Genomic DNA, 17,541 nt, shown 5'->3' with positions numbered 1-17,541 from the left:
TGGGTGGCCGGCTGGGCCTGATGGGTTGGCCCAGTTGGGCCACGGTCCAGAGTGGGTTTTCTTCTTTCTTTTTTTTGTTTTCTCTTTTGTATTTTCTTTCTTTTATTTATTTCCTTTTCTGTTTTATTTCAATTTAAATTATTTAGTCATTTTATAAAAATGTGTTTACTACACCATATTTACTTATGCAAAATATGGCACCTCCCGAACATTTTTGTTGTAAATTTTGAAAAACTTTTATTGTTGACATTAATTTGAATTTGAATTTTGAAACGGTTTGACCTAACGGTAGATTAGCAACAGTAACTGTGGTGACGTGGCACCATTAGCGTGGGATTACTGTAGCTTGATTATCCGGGCGTTACAAAACTCCTCCACTACAAGAAATCTCGTCCCGAGATTTAGGAGGTAGAAGGAAACAGTGCGGGGTATTCATCACGCAGGCTATCCTCGCGTTCCCAAGTGGCTTCATCTTCAGAATGGTGCGACCACTGGACTTTGAGGAACTTGATCACCTTCTGACGTGTGCGGCGTTCAGCTTGGTCGAGAATGCGGACCGGATGCTCCTTATAGGAGAGGTCCTGCTGCAATTCGAGCACTTCATGATCCACAGCTCGGATTGAGTCCTTGAAGCAACGGCGGAGCTGTGACACATGGAACACATCGTGAACTTGAGAAAGGTTCGGCGGTAGCTCCAGTTGGTATGCCACTTTTCCACGCCTTTCCAGAATAGTGAATGGGCCAATATAGCGAGGAGCTAGTTTGCCCTTGATTCCGAAGCGGTGAGCACCCTTCATTGGTGTGACTCGAAGATAAGCCTTTTCGCCAGGTTGATAGACCATGTCTTTATGATGACGGTCATACTGACTCTTCTGACGTGACTGAGCAGTCTTGAGATTCTCACGAATAATGCGGACTTGTTCTTCGGCATGTTGGATAATATCCGGACCGAAGAGTGGACGTTCCCCAGTTTCTGACCAGTTCAGAGGGGTTCGACACTTTCGTCCATATAACACTTCGAAGGGGGCCATCTTCAGACTAGCTTGATAGCTATTATTATAAGAGAACTCAGCATACTGGAGAGATTCCTCCCATTTCTTGCCGAAGGAAATAACACAAGCTCGAAGCATGTCTTCGAGAACTTGGTTGACGCGTTCAACTTGCCCTTGCGACTGAGGATGAAATGCAGTACTGAATGACAGATGAGTTCCCATAGCTTCTTGGAAACTTGCCCAGAATCTTGTAGTGAATAAGCTGCCACGGTCTGAGCTGATAACCAATGGAATACCGTGAAGTGAAACAATCCTGGACATATAGAGCGTTGCCAGCTGACTAGCAGTGATCGTTTCTTTGACCGCCAGGAAATGTGAAACTTTGGAAAGCCGGTCAATGACGACAAGAATAGCATCATTACCTTTCTGTGATTTGGGAAATCCAGTGACGAAGTCCATCTCAACATGGTCCCATTTCCATTCAGGAATAGAGATAGGTTGCAGAGTTCCAGCAGGCCTTTGATGTTCTTCTTTGATACGATGGCAAACGTCACACTCAACAACATAACGAGCAATGTCTTGCTTCATATTAGACCACCAGAATCTCTGACGGATGTCTTGGTACATCTTGGTACTACCAGGATGGATACATAGAGGCGTATCATGAGCTTCTTTCATAACTTCCTGTGTCATATCCAGGTTTTTCTCTGCACATGGTACCACTAGGCGGCCCTTGAAGTACAAAGTGCCATCTTCAGCAATATTGAAGAATGAGGGCTTTCCTTCTGCAAGGTAGCGCTTAATCTTGTGGGCTTCAGAGTCATATCCCTGTATTCTCTTGATGGAGTCCAAGAGATCTGGTTCGACGGCCAGGGTATTGAGGGAACCCTGGGAAACAACACGGAGGTTCATCTTGCGAAACTCCTTAGGAGGGGGAGCGAGTGCACCCGGAGGAACAATATGGAGGTTCAGCTTCCTATATTCTTCAACAAGCGAGGGCTGAACTTTGTGAACCTGGAGGTGGTTGCAGTAAGACTTGCGGCTCAAGGCATTAGCCATTACATTAGCCTTGCCTGGCGTATAGGAAATACCCAAGTCAAAGTCTGCAACAAGCTCCATCCATCTCTGCTGACGGAGGTTCAGGTCTGGCTGAGTAAACAGATACTTCAGACTTTGGTGGTCAGTGAAGATCTCGCAACGATTACCGAGAAGGTAATGTCGCCACTGCTTCAGCGCATGAATGACAGCAGCAAGTTCGAGGTCGTGAACTGGGTAGTTCTCTTCGTGAGGGCACAATTGCCGAGAGGCATAAGCAATCACTTTGCGGTCTTGCATTAGGACACAGCCTAATCCTTGACGGGAAGCGTCGCAGTAAATGACGAAGTCCTTCTTAGTATCAGGTGGAGCTAGAACTGGGGCAGAAGTCAACTTGTCTTTGAGTGCCTGGAAACTTTCCTGACATTTGTCTGTCCATTGGAACTTGACGCCCTTATGCAATAGGTTAGTCAGAGGCCTGGCGATCTTGGAGAAGTTCTCGACAAATCGACGGCAATAGCTGGCGAGACCGAGAAAACTTCTGACTTGCTTAACGTTCTTGGGAGGAGTCCAATCAAGGATAGCCTAGACTCGTTCAGGGTTGACGGCAATACCATCCTTAGAGATGACATGCCCAAGATAGGTTACTTCGGGTAGCCATAATTCACATTTGGAGAACTTGGCATATAGTTGATGCTCTCGTAGCTTTTCCAGCACAAGTCGAAGATGTTCAGCATGTTCTTCTTCGTTCTTGGAAAATACCAGGATATCATCCAGATAAACCACGACGAACTTGTCGAGGTAATCCATGAATATATAATTCATCAGACGAGAGAAGGTGGCTGGAGCATTGGTTAAACCGAAAGACATGACGATGTACTCGTATGAACCATATCGAGTCACGAAGGCGGTCTTTGGGATATCCTCTTCGCGAACACAGATCTGGTGGTAACCCAACCTCAAGTCGAGCTTAGAGAACACTGATGAACCCGCTAGTTGATCATATAGGTCATTGATCCGAGGAAGAGGGTATTTATTCTGAATGGTAGCTTGGTTTATAGGACGGTAGTCTTGAACTAATCGGTTTGTCCCATCCTTCTTCTTGACAAAGAGAGAAGGTGCTCCCCAAGGAGAGAAACTTGGGCGAATGAATCCTTTGCGAAGAGATTTATCGATTTCCTCCTTAAGCTCAAGGAGTTCATGCGGCGGCATTTTGTAGGGTCGCTTGGCTATAGGAGTGGTGCCTGGTTTCAAGTCGATGATGAATTCGACAGCTCTAGTAGGGGGAATCCCCGGAAGTTCTTCAGGGAAGACATCGAGGAATTCACGCACAACGGGAATGTTTTCAATGCCCTCGAGTGGTGCGGCGTTCAAGGCATTCAATGCATAGAGCCTGGCCTCGGCATTTTGCACCAGATGAGCTTGGTAAGCAACTATTTCATCTGAAAGGTGAAGTAGATGAACGGTCTTAGTGGTGCAAACTATAGAAGCAGTATGCGCTTTGAGCCAATCCATCCCCAAAATGAGGTCGATGTTAGACGACTTCAGGATAATGGGAGAGGCATAGAATTCCAGCCCTTCGATTTCCACGGGGACATCGATGCCAACCAAGGAGGTTTGACACTGTCCCACGGGGGTTTTGACCAATACCGAGGTGTTCATCTCCTCACATTTAACGTCGTGCTTGTATGCAAAATCTTCTGACATGAATGAATGCGATGCACCTATATCAAATAAAACAGATGCTTTTACTGAATTTACAAGGAGTGTACCCATCACAGTAGCAGGCTGGTCTTGAGCTTCGTTGAGATCAACGTGGTTGGCATGAACACGACCATAAGACTTGGCCTTGTTGCTGCGGGGCTGGTTGCTTCCATGGCTAGTTGCTGGAAGGGCCAGTTGATTCTGGTTCTGGTTGCATTCTCTAGCACGGTTTCCTGGTTGACCACACCTGAAGCACAAGCCATTATTAGGAGTGGGAATAGGAGCTTGGGATGGTGGAGCTGGAAGTCTTGACTGCCTAGATGGTGGTGGAGGCAGACGAGGTGCAGCATAGGTCTGCCTTGGGGCAGATGCATTTGGACGGTACATGCTGTTCGGGATCCATATCTTACGCTTCTGTGAGGGCGGGCCCGAAGTTGAGCCCGTGTCACGGTTGCGCCTGTGAGAGCTCTGGTATTCCTGCAGACCAGTTTCGACATTGATGGCCTTGTTCACCAAGGTGGCGAAATCAGCAAAGTCATGCACTAGAAGTGCGAGCTTGATGTCAGCTTGAAGGCCATCACGGAACTTCTCCTGTCTGCGTGCATCAGTTGCAATGTCCTCTTCAGCATAGCGAGACAAGTCCAGAAACTCCCGCTGATAAGCTTCAACAGTTTTGTTGCCTTGGGTGATGTTGCGGAACTCACGCTTCTTCCGGTCCATGACTCCCTGAGGAATGAAGCGGGCACGGAAAGCTGCTTGGAAGTCTGGCCAGGTGATGATTGTTCCAGCTGGCAGAGTACGCCTGTGGCTGTCCCACCATTGAGCTGCGGGTCCCTTCAGGAAGAAGGAAGCAAAGGTGACATAGCTGGCAGGGGCTACATCGGCAGACTCCATCTCATAGGTGATGTCACGGAGCCAGTCATCAGCATCCAGAGGCTGAGTTGAGCTGCGGTACACAGTTGGATTGAGGCGCATGAAATCCTGCAGAGTTACTGGGGTTGGTTGCTGGTCCATATTGGGGTGAGGAAACTGAGCCATCATATTTTCCATGAATTGGCGGTTCAGTTCGAACTGTTGGATCATACCAGCCATGTACTCAGGTGGTGGTGGGGCATTGCCACCACTACCACGACCACCTGGTCTAACCATCCTGCTAATATATAACAGGGGTAGTTCAGCATTGAGAAATTTGCAAAGACAAGAATCATTCATGATGAAACATGCATAATGAAAGGAGCCCGATAGCTACTACATAGTAGTCGGCATAACTTACAAAAGGGGTCATGCATAGAGTTCAGTACACAGAGTTCAGTACATAGACTAAAACAACATAGGCGGCACACAGGCTCGCGGCGAATGCATCTAACACTAACAAGCAAGCCTACATCAGTCCCAAGAGGTACTGTGGAGGTAGGTGTAGCCTGAAAGCTGGTAGTGTCGCATCGGGAACTCCACGTCAGCAACCTGGGGTCCGCGAATACTCTGGTGCAGAACCTGACGCTCAGGTGGCAGAAGAGGTCCAAGTGCGGGAGAGTGGCCTCCCACATCTGGCCAGCCGACACCCTGGGGCATCACAGTCCTGGCTGGGTAGATCGCAGCACGGGGCAGCTCCCTAGATCGGACAAAGGGGTGCAACAGCGTCAGAGCACGGTAAAGGTGCTGACGGGTGGTGTACAACTCGTGGCGAAGAGCTCGGTTAGCTCGATCCAGCCCATCAGCATGCAGAACCAGGTTCTGATGGTAGAAGGGCTCTCGGGTGACAGTGGAGTAGGCAGCAGTATAGTATCCCTCTGCACCAACATCAGAGGCGATAGCAATGTGCCTGAAAGGGGAGGTGTCCAACTCCCGATACTCTCCACGAAGACGTGTCAGAGCAGCATAAGCAGCATCGTGGACAGCCATATCGATGGTCACTCCAACACCATGAGCGGTGTGCAGCACAGTAGTGGAGTCATACTCCCGCGAGTAGAGGTGGACGATGGCACGGTACTGCTCCTGGTTAAAGTCCTGGTACTCCTCGTAGACGGTGTACTCAGGGTGCCAGCGATAACCCAGATAGGTCATCATCTCAGCTAGCACAGCAGGTGATCCCGAGGCACCAATGGCCGTCGTGTGGCGCACGACCTGCCTCGTGGGTTCCATCTGAAAGCAAAGATGTTTCAAAGGAGTCAAATGACAGTGTGTGAATTGTTTAAAATACTATTCTAAGAAATAACTATGGCTTATCCAACTTTGGGGTGAACGCGATCACGGGATCCTAGTGTTAGAGTTAGTGAATTCATTTAACTCGAGTAGAAGAGAGTTCAGAGTCCCAGAGTAAAGGTCGAGGAGTAAAAGATCCCAGTACCACCCAATGGCGACGTGGGCCCGTAAGACACACATCCATGTTAGTAAAAGTTTTGTAATGTCTAGACTCGACTTCGGCCAAGGAGTGTGGAAAGGGGGATTCCTACAGGCAGTCGGTTCTGATACCAACTTGTGACGCCCCCGATTTGACCGTACACTAATCATGCACGCAAATTTGTACGATCAAGATCAGGGACTCACGGGAAGATATCACAACACAACTCTAAAACATAAATAAGTCATACAAGCATCATAATACAAGCCAGGTGCCTCGAGGGCTCGAATACAAGTGCTCGATCATAGACGAGTCAGCGGAAGCAACAATATCTGAGTACAGACATAAGTTAAACAAGTCTACCTTAAGAAGGCTAGCACAAACTGGGATACAGATCGAACGAGGCGCAGGCCTCCTGCCTGGGATCCTCCTAACTACTCCTGGTCGTCGTCAGCGGCCTGCACGTAGTAGTAGGCACCTCCAGTGTCGTAGGAGTCGTCATCGACGGTGGCGTCTGGCTCCTGGGCTCCAGCATCTGGTTGCGACAACCAGGTAGAAAGAAAAGGGGGAAAAGTGGGAGGGAAGCAACCGTGAGTACTCATCCAAAGTACTCGCAAGCAAGGAGCTACACTACATATGCATGGGTTTATGTGTAAAGGGCCATATCAGTGGACTGAACTGCAGAATGCCAGAATAAGAGGGGGGTAGCTAATCCTATCGAAGACTACGCTTCTGGCCATCTCCATCTTGCAGCATGTAGAAGAGAGTAGATTGAAGTCCTCCAAGTAGCATCGCATAGCATAATCCTACCCGGCGATCCCCTCCTCGTCGCCCTGTTAGAGAGCGATCACCGGGTTGTATCTGGCACTTGGAAGGGTGTATTTTATTAAGTATCCGGTTCTAGTTGTCATAAGGTCAAGGTACAACTCCGGGTCATCCTTTTACCGAGGGACACGGCTATTCGAATAGATAAACTTCCCTGCAGGGGTGCACCACATAACCCAACACGCTCGATCCCATTTGGCCGGACACACTTTCCTGGGTCATGCCCAGCCTCGGAAGATCAACACGTCGCAGCCCCACCTAGGCACAACAGAGGTCAGCACGCCGGTCTAAATCCTATGGCGCAGGGGTCTGGGCCCATCGCCCATTGCACACCTGCATGTTGCGTACGCGGCCGGAAGCAGACCTAGCCTAGTGGCGTTCCAGTCCAATCCGGCGCGCGCCGCGCGGTCGCTGACGTCACGAAGGCTTCGGCGGCTGATACCACGACGTCGAGTGCCCATAACTGTTCCCGCGTAGCTGGTTAGTGCGTATAGACCAAATGGCCAGACTCGGATCAAATACCAAGAACTCGTTAATCGTGTTATGTTGAAGTAACCGTGGACGCCGTCCAGGGCCAGGCCCACCTCTTGCCTAGGTGGTCTCAACCTCCCGTGTCGCTCCGCCACAAAGATCCACTTGCGGGTACTCCTACGAGCCGACCCGACTTTAGCCACCACAGGTGTCATGTATAGAGTATATAAGTATATACCCGTGGTCACCGCCCAAGTGATCACGGCCCGATAGTATAGCACAGCAGACGGACAAGAATGTAGGGCCACTGATGGAAAACTAGCATCCTATACTAAGCATGTAGGATTGCAGGTAAAGGTAACAACAGTAGTAGCAAGTACAGGCTATGCATCAGGATAGGATAAACGGAAAGAAGTAACATGCTACACTACTCTAATGCAAGCAGTATAGAGAAGAATAGGCGATATCTGGTGATCAAGGGGGGGCTTGCCTGGTTGCTCTGGCAAGTAGGAGGGGTCGTCAACTCCATAGTCGAACTGGGCAGCAGCAGCGTCGGTCTCGTAGTCTACCGGAGAGAAGAGGGGGGGAAGAAACAGTAAATACAATGCAAACATAAGCATGACGATGCGTGACATGACAATGAGCGGTGCTAGGTGTGTCCTAACGCGGCAGTAGGTGGCACCGGCGAAGGGGGGAACATCCGAGAAAGTATTCCCGATGTTTCGCATTTTCGGACAGATGAAACGGAGGGGGAAAGTTGCGAGTTCGATAGGTTAGGGATGTGTGGCGGACGAACGGGCTGCGTATCCGGATTCGTCTCGTCGTTCTGAGCAACTTTCATGTACAAAGTTTTTCCATCCGAGCTACGGTTTATCTTATATTGAATTTTAAAGATTTAAATCATTTTTAGAATTTAATAAATTAATTTAATTCGAAATTTAATTAATGCATCAGCATGACGTCAGCATGACATCAGCAGTCAACATTGACCGTTGACCTGGTCAACCTGACAGGTGGGTCCCACCTGTCAGGGGCTGTTAGCTAATTAACAGTAGTTAATTAGGTTAATTAGTTATTAGGTTAATTAATCTTAATTAGTTAATATTAACAGGATTAATTAAGTTAATTAATTATCTTAATTATCTATTTATTTATTTTTATTTATTTTTTTTAAATCATTTTTTATTAAAACGTTCTCTGGGCGGGGCCCACCTGTCTGTGGCCCATAGGGAGTTCGGGCCCAAGGGCAGTGGCTCAGGGGCGCGGGGCCCCACCTGGCAGTGGCCCAGGGGGCACTGGCCACAGCGGGTTGGGTCCAGCGGGTGCGGGCGCACCCGAGCGAGCGCTCGCCCGTAGGGCGGGACGAGGGCGCCGGGGCACCGATGGCGGGGCTCGCCGGCGCGGCCAGGGGCCACGGCGGGCGGAGGCGAGGGGTGGCGCCGGTGCGGCCATTGGCGCGCGGGCGGGCGCGGTGGCGTGGCCACGGGAGAGAGGGAGAGACGGGGGAGGGCGAGGCCATGGCCGAGGTGGCCGGAGCAGGGGAAACGTCGGGAGCTGGAGGGCGGGGCGGTGGTCGCGGGGCGCGGTGAGCGCGGTCGCGGGCGCGGCCAGGGGCGAGCCCGAGCGCAGCCAACGGGTGCGAGGGCCACGGTGAGCGCGGGGGCGAGGGAGAGGGTAGGAGAGGGGGAAGGGCTCGCGCGAAGACGAGCGCGGCGGCGGGGCTCACATTGCCGGTAGGGGAGTGGCAGCGGGGCGCGAGGTGGAGGTTGGGGACGTCGCACGTAGAGGGAAGCAGGCCGGCGAGGGGGTCCGGCGAGGTCCAGGCTACTCCGGGCGGCGGACGAGGACGAGGCGTCGGCTGTGGTCGTGGGGCGCTGTGGTCTCCTCCTCTCGATCCCGATCTAATCAGTGGATAGGGGGGGAGGAGATATTTTCGTGGGGGGGGGGGAAGTGGGGGTGTCGGTGGAGTGGGTGGGGGGTGGTGAGTGGATAAGGGGGGAAGTGGGTGGCCGGCTGGGCCTGATGGGTTGGCCCAGTTGGGCCACGGTCCAGAGGGGGGTTTTTTTTTCTCTTTTGTATTTTCTTTCTTTTATTTATTTCCTTTTCTGTTTTATTTCAATTTAAATTATTTAGTCATTTTATAAAAATTTGTTTACTACACCATATTTACTTATGCAAAATATGGCACCTCCGGAACATTTTTGTTGTAAATTTTGAAAAACTTTTATTGTTGATATTAATTTGAATTTGAATTTTGAAACGGTTTGACCTAACGGTAGATTAGCAACAGTAACTGTGGTGACGTGGAACCATTAGCGTGGGATTATTGTAGCTTGATTATCCGGGCGTTACAGCACTAGAGCAAAAACTATATAGCTCAAAAGATATAAGTGAAGCACATAGAGTATTCTAACAATTTCCGAATCATGTGTGTCTCTCTCAAAAGGTGTGTACAGCAAGGGTGATTGTGCAAACTAATAAAAAAAGACTCAAATCATACAAGACGCTCCAAGCAAAATACATATCATGTGGTGAATAAAAATATAGCTCCAAGTAAAGTTACCGATGGAAGTAGACGAAAGAGGGGATGCCTTCCGGGGCATCCCAAGCTTTGGCTTTTTGGTGTCCTTAGATTATCTTGGGGTGCCATGGGAATCCCCAAGCTTAGGTTCTTGCCACTCCTTGTTCCATAATCCATCAAATCTTTTACCCAAAATTTGAAAACTTCACAACACAAAACTTAACAGAAAATCTCATGAGCTCCATTGGCGAAAGAAAACAAAACACCACTTCAAGGTACTGTAATGAACTCATTCTTTATTTATATTGGTGTTAAACCTACTGTATTCCAACTTCTCTATGGTTTATAAACTATTTTACTAGCCATAGATTCATCAAAATAGGCAAACAACACACGAAAAACAGAATCTGTCAAAAACAGAACAGTCTGTAGTAATCTGTAACTAACGCAAACTTCTGGAACTCCAAAAATTCAGCCAAAATAGGAAGACCTAGACGATTTTTTTATTGATCAGCAGCAATTGGAATCAATATTTTATCACGTTCTGGTGATTTTTAACAATTATTTTCGTGAACAAAAAGTTTCTGCAATTTTCAGCAAGATCAAATAACTATCATCCAAGAAGATCCTATAGGTTAAACTTGGCACAAACACTAATTAAAACATAAAAAATCTAACCAGAGGCTAGATCAAACATTTATTCCTAAGCAGAAGAAAAAAAAAGAAAACTGATTTCACATTCTCTACATTCAGCAGCAAGTTTCCTTTGGGACAAGCAAAATTAATCAAAAGGGCTAAATTTAATGGGACAAAAGTCCCCAAGATCAACTTTAGAAGGTATAGGTTCCTCCTTCGGCCCTTCGTATTGCACAACCAATTCATCATTATAAGCATTCTTTTGACAGAACTTTGTGAGCCTATACTCGAGAGAATATCCTAGCTCATTATTTCGAATAGCCAAATCATTATTAAGTTCAGAAATTCTATCAACTAGAACATTGGTAGGAACCCTTTTTCTAAGATTTTCATTAAAAGCAACATAGTCTAGAGATTGAGAACGCATTATTTCCTCTTGATCAATTAAAATTTCTATGGGAGGATGTCCAACATCCACCCTATAATGCGCAAAGATTGCTTTGGCCTCTTTTATTATAAATCTGAACTCATGAGCCTAAAAGATAGTAGCGGCACGCTTAACAGAAGAATGCTCAATATTAGAAAATTCTAGGAAAATCCTTTGTATGCAAGGATGCATGTGCATAAATTGTCTTTCAAGTTCAACTACAAGCATGGCGATAGCATCCGCAAGACTACTAGTTCTATGAAGAATAGAACTACCCATAGAAGGCAAAGCACCGGCACAAGTAAAGAAATCTTGGATAACTCCTTTTCCAATAATATTACCACTACCAATTCAGAATTTTTTTGTATGTAAGATAGGGGGTTCCTCAGCAGGAGCATCAGAATTCTCCATGATATTATTATTGTCCATATCAACAATAATCTCCCCAATTTCAGACATAACGGCAGAAAGTGCGAGGGGCAAAAAGAGGGAGGAAGGCGGACAGAAAAGAGAGGGCGAATAAAACGACAAGGGTGAAGTGGGGGAGAGGAAAACTAGAGGCAAATGGCAAATAATGTAATGCGGGAGATAAGGGTTTTTGATGGGTACTTGTTATGTTGACTTTTCTGTAGACTCCACGGCAACGGCACCAGAAATCGCACGTTGGAGGGTGTCAAATCATTACTTGACTTGGTGTGAGCCTCCCCGGCAACGGCGCCAGAAATCCTTCTTGCTGCCTCTTGAGCACTATGTTGGTTTCCCTTGAAGAGGAAAGGGTGATGCAGCAAAGTAGTGTAAGTATTTCCCTCAGTTTTTGAGAACCAAGGTATCAATCCAGTAGGAGGCCACACACGAGTTCCTCACACCTACACAAACAAATAAATCCTCGCAACCAACGCAATAAAGGGGTTGTCAATCCCTTCACGGTCACTTACGAGAGTGAGATCTGATAGATATGATAAGATAATATTTTTGGTATTTTTAAGATAAAGATGCAAAGTAAAGAAAGCAAAATAAATACGACGCTAGAAATAACTTGTTGACGGGAGATTAATATGATGGAAAATAGACCCGGGGGCCATAGGTTTCACTAGTGGCTTCTCTCAAGAGCATAAGTATTACGGTGGGTGAACAAATTACTGTTGAGCAATTGACAGAATTGAGCATAGTTATGAGAATATCTAGGTATGATCATGTATATAGGCATCACGTCCGCGACAAGTAGACCGACTCCTGCCTGCATCTACTACTATTACTCCACACATCGACCGCTATCCAGCATGCATCTAGAGTATTAAGTTCATAAGAACAGAGTAACGCTATAAGTAAGATGACATGATGTAGAGGGATAAACTCATGCAATATGATATAAACCCCAGCTTGTTATCCTCGATGGCAACAATACAATACGTGCCTTGCTGCCCCTACTCACTGGGAAAGGACACCGCAAGATTGAACCCAAAGCTAAGCACTTCTCCCATTGCAAGAAAGATCAATCTAGTAGGCGAAACCAAACTGATAATTCAAAGAGACTTGCAAAGATAACCAATCATACATAAAAGAATTCAAAGAAGATTCAAATATTGTTCATAGATAAACTTGATCATAAACCCACAATTTAGCGGTCTCAACAAACACACCGCAAAAGAAGATTACATCGAATAGATCTCCACAAGAGAGGGGGGAACATTGTATTGAGATCCAAAAAGAGAGAAGAAGCCATCTAGCTAATAACTATGGACCCGAAGGTCTGAGGTAAACTACTCACACATCATCGGAGAGGCTATGGTGTTGATGTAGAAGCCCTCCGTGATCGATGCCCCCTCCAGCGGAGCTCCGGAAAAGGCCCCAAGATGGGATCTCACGGGTACAGAAGGTTGCGGCGGTGGAATTAGGTTTTTGGCTCCGTATCTGGTAGTTTGGGGGTACGTAGGTATATATAGGAGGAAGAAGTATGTCGGTGGAGCAATGTGGGGCCCACGAGGGTGGAGGGCGCGCCCAGGGGGGTAGGCGCCCCCCTACCTCGTGCCCTCCTGGTTGATGTCTTGACGTAGAGTCCAAGTCCTCTGGATCACGTTCGTTCTGAAAATCACGTTCCCGAAGGTTTCATTCCGTTTGGACTCCGTTTGATATTCTTTTCCTGCGAAACTCTGAAATAGGCAAAAAACATCAATTCTGGGCTGGGCCTCCGGTAAATAGGTTAGTCCCAAAAATAATATAAAAGTGTATAATAATGCCCATTAATGTCCAAAACAGAATATAATATAGCATGGAACAATAAAAAATTATAGATACGTTGGAGACGTATCAAGGGCTAATAAATTTTTGCAATAAGAATATGAGTTCTTTATGACTAATGTGAGTCCATGGATTATACACACACTTACCTTTACGCAATTTTCTAGCCTCTTCGGTACCGTGTATTGCCCTTTCTCACCTTGAGAGTTGGTGCAAACTTCGCCGGTGCATCCAAACCCCATGACATGATACGCTCTATCACACATAAACCTCCTTATACCTTCCTCAAAACAGCCACCATACCTACCTATTATGGCATTTCCATAGCCATTCCGAGATATATTGCCATGCAACTTTCCGCCGTTTCGTTTATCATGACACGCTCCATCATTGTCATATTGCTTTGCATGATCATGTAGTTGACATCGTATTTGTGGCAAAGCCACCGTTCATAATTCTTTCATACATGTCGCTCTTGATTCATTGCATATCCCGGTACACCGCCGGAGGCATTCACATAGAGTCATATCTTGTTCTAAGTATTGAGTTGTAATTCATGAGTTGTAAGTAAATAAAAGTGTGATGATCATCATTATTAGAGCATTGTCCCAAGTGAGGAAAGGATGATGGAGACTATGATTCCCCCACAAATCGGGATGAGACTCCGGACAAAATAAAAAGAAGAAAAGAGGCAAAAAAAATAAAAAGTCCCAAATAAAAAAATGAGAGAAAAAGAGAGAAGGGACAGTGTTACTATCCTTTTACCACACTTGTGCTTCAAAGTAGCACCGTGATCTTCATGATAGAGAGTCTCTCATTTTGTCACTTTCATATACTAGTGGGAAATTTCATTATAGAACTTGGCTTGTATATTCCAATGATGGGCTTCCTCAAAGGCCCGAGGTCTTCGTGAGCAAGCAAGTTGGATGCACACCCACTTAGTTTCTTTTGTTTGAGCTTTCATACATTTATAGCTCTAGTGCATCCGTTGCATGGCAATCCCTACTCCTTGCATTGACATCAATTGATGGGCATCTCCATAGCCCGTTGATTAGCCTCGTCGATGTGAGACTTTCTCCTTTTTTGTCTTCCCACATAACCCCTAACATTATACCTTATTCCACCATAGTGCTATATCCATGGCTTGCGCTCATGTATTGCGTAAAAGTTGAAAAGGCTGAAGCGTGTTAAAAAGTATGAACCAATTGCTTGGCTAAAACCGGGGTTGTACATGATATGAATATTTTGTGTGGGGAAGATGGAGCATAGCCAGACTATATGATTTTGTAGGGATAACTTGCTTTGGCTATGTTATTTTGATAAGACATAATTGCTTGGTTAGCATGCTCGAAGTATTATTGTTTTTATGTCAATATTAAACTTTTATCTTGAATCATATCGAATCTGAACATTCGTGCCACAATAAGAAGAACTACATTGAAATTATGCTAAGTAGCATTCCACATAAAAAATTCTGTTTTATCATTTACCTACTCGAGGACGAGCAGGAATTAAGCTTGGGGATGCTTGATACGTCTCCAACGTATCTATAATTTTTGATTGTTCCATGCTATATTATATTCTGTTTTGGATGTTTAATAGGCTTTATTAGACACTTTTATATTATTTTTGGGACTAACCTATTAACCGGAGGCCTAGCCCAAATTGCTGTTTTTTTTGCCTATTTCAGTGTTTCGCAGAAAAAGAATATCAAACAAAGTCCAAACGGAATGAAACCTTCGGGAACATGATTTTCAGAACAAACGTGATCCAGAGGACTTGGAGTCCACGTAAAGAAAGCAACGAGGAGAGCACGAGGCAGGGGGCGCGCCCTCCACCCTCGTGGGGCCCACGTTGCTCCAACGACGTACTTCTTCCTCCTATATATACCTACGTACCCCCAAACCAACAGAGGCATCCACGAAAACCTAATTCCACCGCCGCAACCTTCTGTACCCGTGAGATCCCATCTTGGGGCCTTTTCCGGCGTCCTGCCGGAGGGGGCATTGATCACGGAGGGCTTCTACATCAACACCATAGCCCCTCCGATGTCGTGTGAGTAGTTTACCTCAGACCTTCGGGTCCATAGTTATTAGCTAGATGGCTTCTTCTCTCTTTTTGGATCTCAATACAAATTTCTCGATGATTCTTGTGGAGATCTATTCGATGTAATCTTCTTTTGCGGTGTGTTTGTCGACACCGATGAATTGTGGGTTTATGATCAAGTTTATCTATGATCAATATTTGAATCTTCTCTAAATTCTTTTATGTATGATTGGTTATCTTTGCAAGTCTCTTCGAATTATCAGTTTGGTTTGGCCTACTAGATTAATCTTTCATGCAATGGGAGAAGTTCTCAGCTTTGGGTTCAATCTTGCGGTGTCCTTTCCCAATGACAACAGGGGCAACAAGGCACGTATTGTATTGTTGCCATCAAGGATAAAAAGATGGGGTTTATATCATATTGCATGAGTTTATCCCTCTACATCATGTCATCTTACTTAAAGCATTACTCCGTTCTTATGAACTTAATACTCTAGATGCATGCTGGATAGCGGTCGATGTGTGGAGTAATAGTAGTAGACGCAGAATCGTTTCGGTCTACTTGTCGCGGACGTGATGCCTATATACATGATCATACCTAGATATTCACATAACTATGCTCAATTCTATCAATTGCTCGACAGTAATTTGTTTACCCACCGTAATACTTATGCTCTTGAGAGAAGCCACTAGTGAAACCTATGGCCCCCGGGTCTATTTTCCATCATATTAATCTTCCAACACTTAGTTATTTCTATTGCCGTTTATTTTACTTTGCATCTCTATTTACTCTTTATCATAAAAATACCAAAAATATTATCCTATCATATCTATCAGATCTCACTCTCGTAAGTGACCGTGAAGGGATTGACAACCCCTTTATCGCGTTGGTCATGAGGTTCTTGTTTGTTTGTGTAGGTGAGTGGGACTCGCGCGTGGTCTCCTACTTGATTGATACCTTGGTTCTCAAAAACTGAGGGAAATACTTACGCTACTTTACTGCATCACTCTTCCCTCTTCAAGGGAAAAACCAACGCAGTGCTCAAGAGGTAGCACCGTACGGTGTCGTGGCATGTCCGAAGAGGCGGCACACGTCTCCGGGGTGTGGCCCCCCTCACGGAGGGCGATGACACAGTAGTAGACGTTCTGCGGTAACAATGCGGCGTGAATATTATTAAATACTCGGAGCGCGATAAAATCATGAGTTATTTACACGATGTGGGCACATGTGCTATAGGACTGATGGTAAATTTTCATAATTTTTGGCTATGGAGAAGTATCTGAACACTTCCCTCTACGCGAATTGCTCTTCGCGTGTCTACGACTATGGCCGGCGGCCTCCGGGGGCTAGCATGCCGCCAAATCTTGTGTAGGCAGCCTCTCACAAGTCAGGAAGTGTTGTGGCGGTTGCAAACGCCCGACACGCCTCTCTGGGGTGTGGCCCCCTCACGGACGGCACCGCTGTCGGCACCTGGAGGGGGGAAACGGACGCGTCGGGTCTACACGAAGGGGATCTTGCTGTGGGTCTGGCCCGGATGTTGTTGTAAAGTGTTCCTATGGGTTGACCTAACACAACCGGGTGGAGAGGTCCACTGGTCAATGCCCGTCCGTGCAAAGTCAAAGGGCTAGATCTCGTGGTCAAATGCTACAGGTTAGGCGGGACGGGGCCCTGGAGGTGGTAGCAATGCCACTGGAGCGTCGCACCGGGCCCTCATACATGCCGTACGGTGTGGTGGCATGTTCGAAGAGGCGGCACGCGTCTTCGGGGTGTGGCCCCCCTCACGGACGGCGATGACACAGTAGTAGACGTTCTGCGATAACGATGCGGCGTGAATATTATTAAATACTCGGAGCATGATAAAATCATGAGTTTTTTACACGACGTGGGCACATGTGCTATAGGACTGATGGTAATTTTTCATAATTTTTGGTGATGGAGAAGTATCTGAACACTTCCCTCTACGCGGATTGCTCTTCGCGTGTCTATGACTGTGGCCGGCGGCCTCCCGGGGCTAGCATGCCGCCAAATCTTGTGTAGGCGGCCTCTCACAAGTCTGGAAGTGTTGTGGCGGTTGCAATCGCCCGACACGCGTCTCCGTGGTGTGGCCCTCCTCACGGACGGCGCCGCTGCCGGCACCTGCAGGGGGGAAACGGACGCATCGGGTCTACACCAAGGGGATCTTGCTGTGGGTCTGTCCCGGATGTTGCTCCAAAGTGTTCCTATGGGCTGACCTAACACAACCGGGTGGAGAGGTCCACTAGTCAAAGCCCGTGCGTGCAAAGTCAAAGGGCTAGATCTCTTGGTCAA

Source organism: Triticum aestivum, chromosome 7D, assembly GCF_018294505.1.
Source record: "Triticum aestivum cultivar Chinese Spring chromosome 7D, IWGSC CS RefSeq v2.1, whole genome shotgun sequence".
NCBI lineage: Eukaryota > Viridiplantae > Streptophyta > Magnoliopsida > Poales > Poaceae > Triticum > Triticum aestivum.
Note: the sequence above shows the minus strand (reverse complement) of the source record.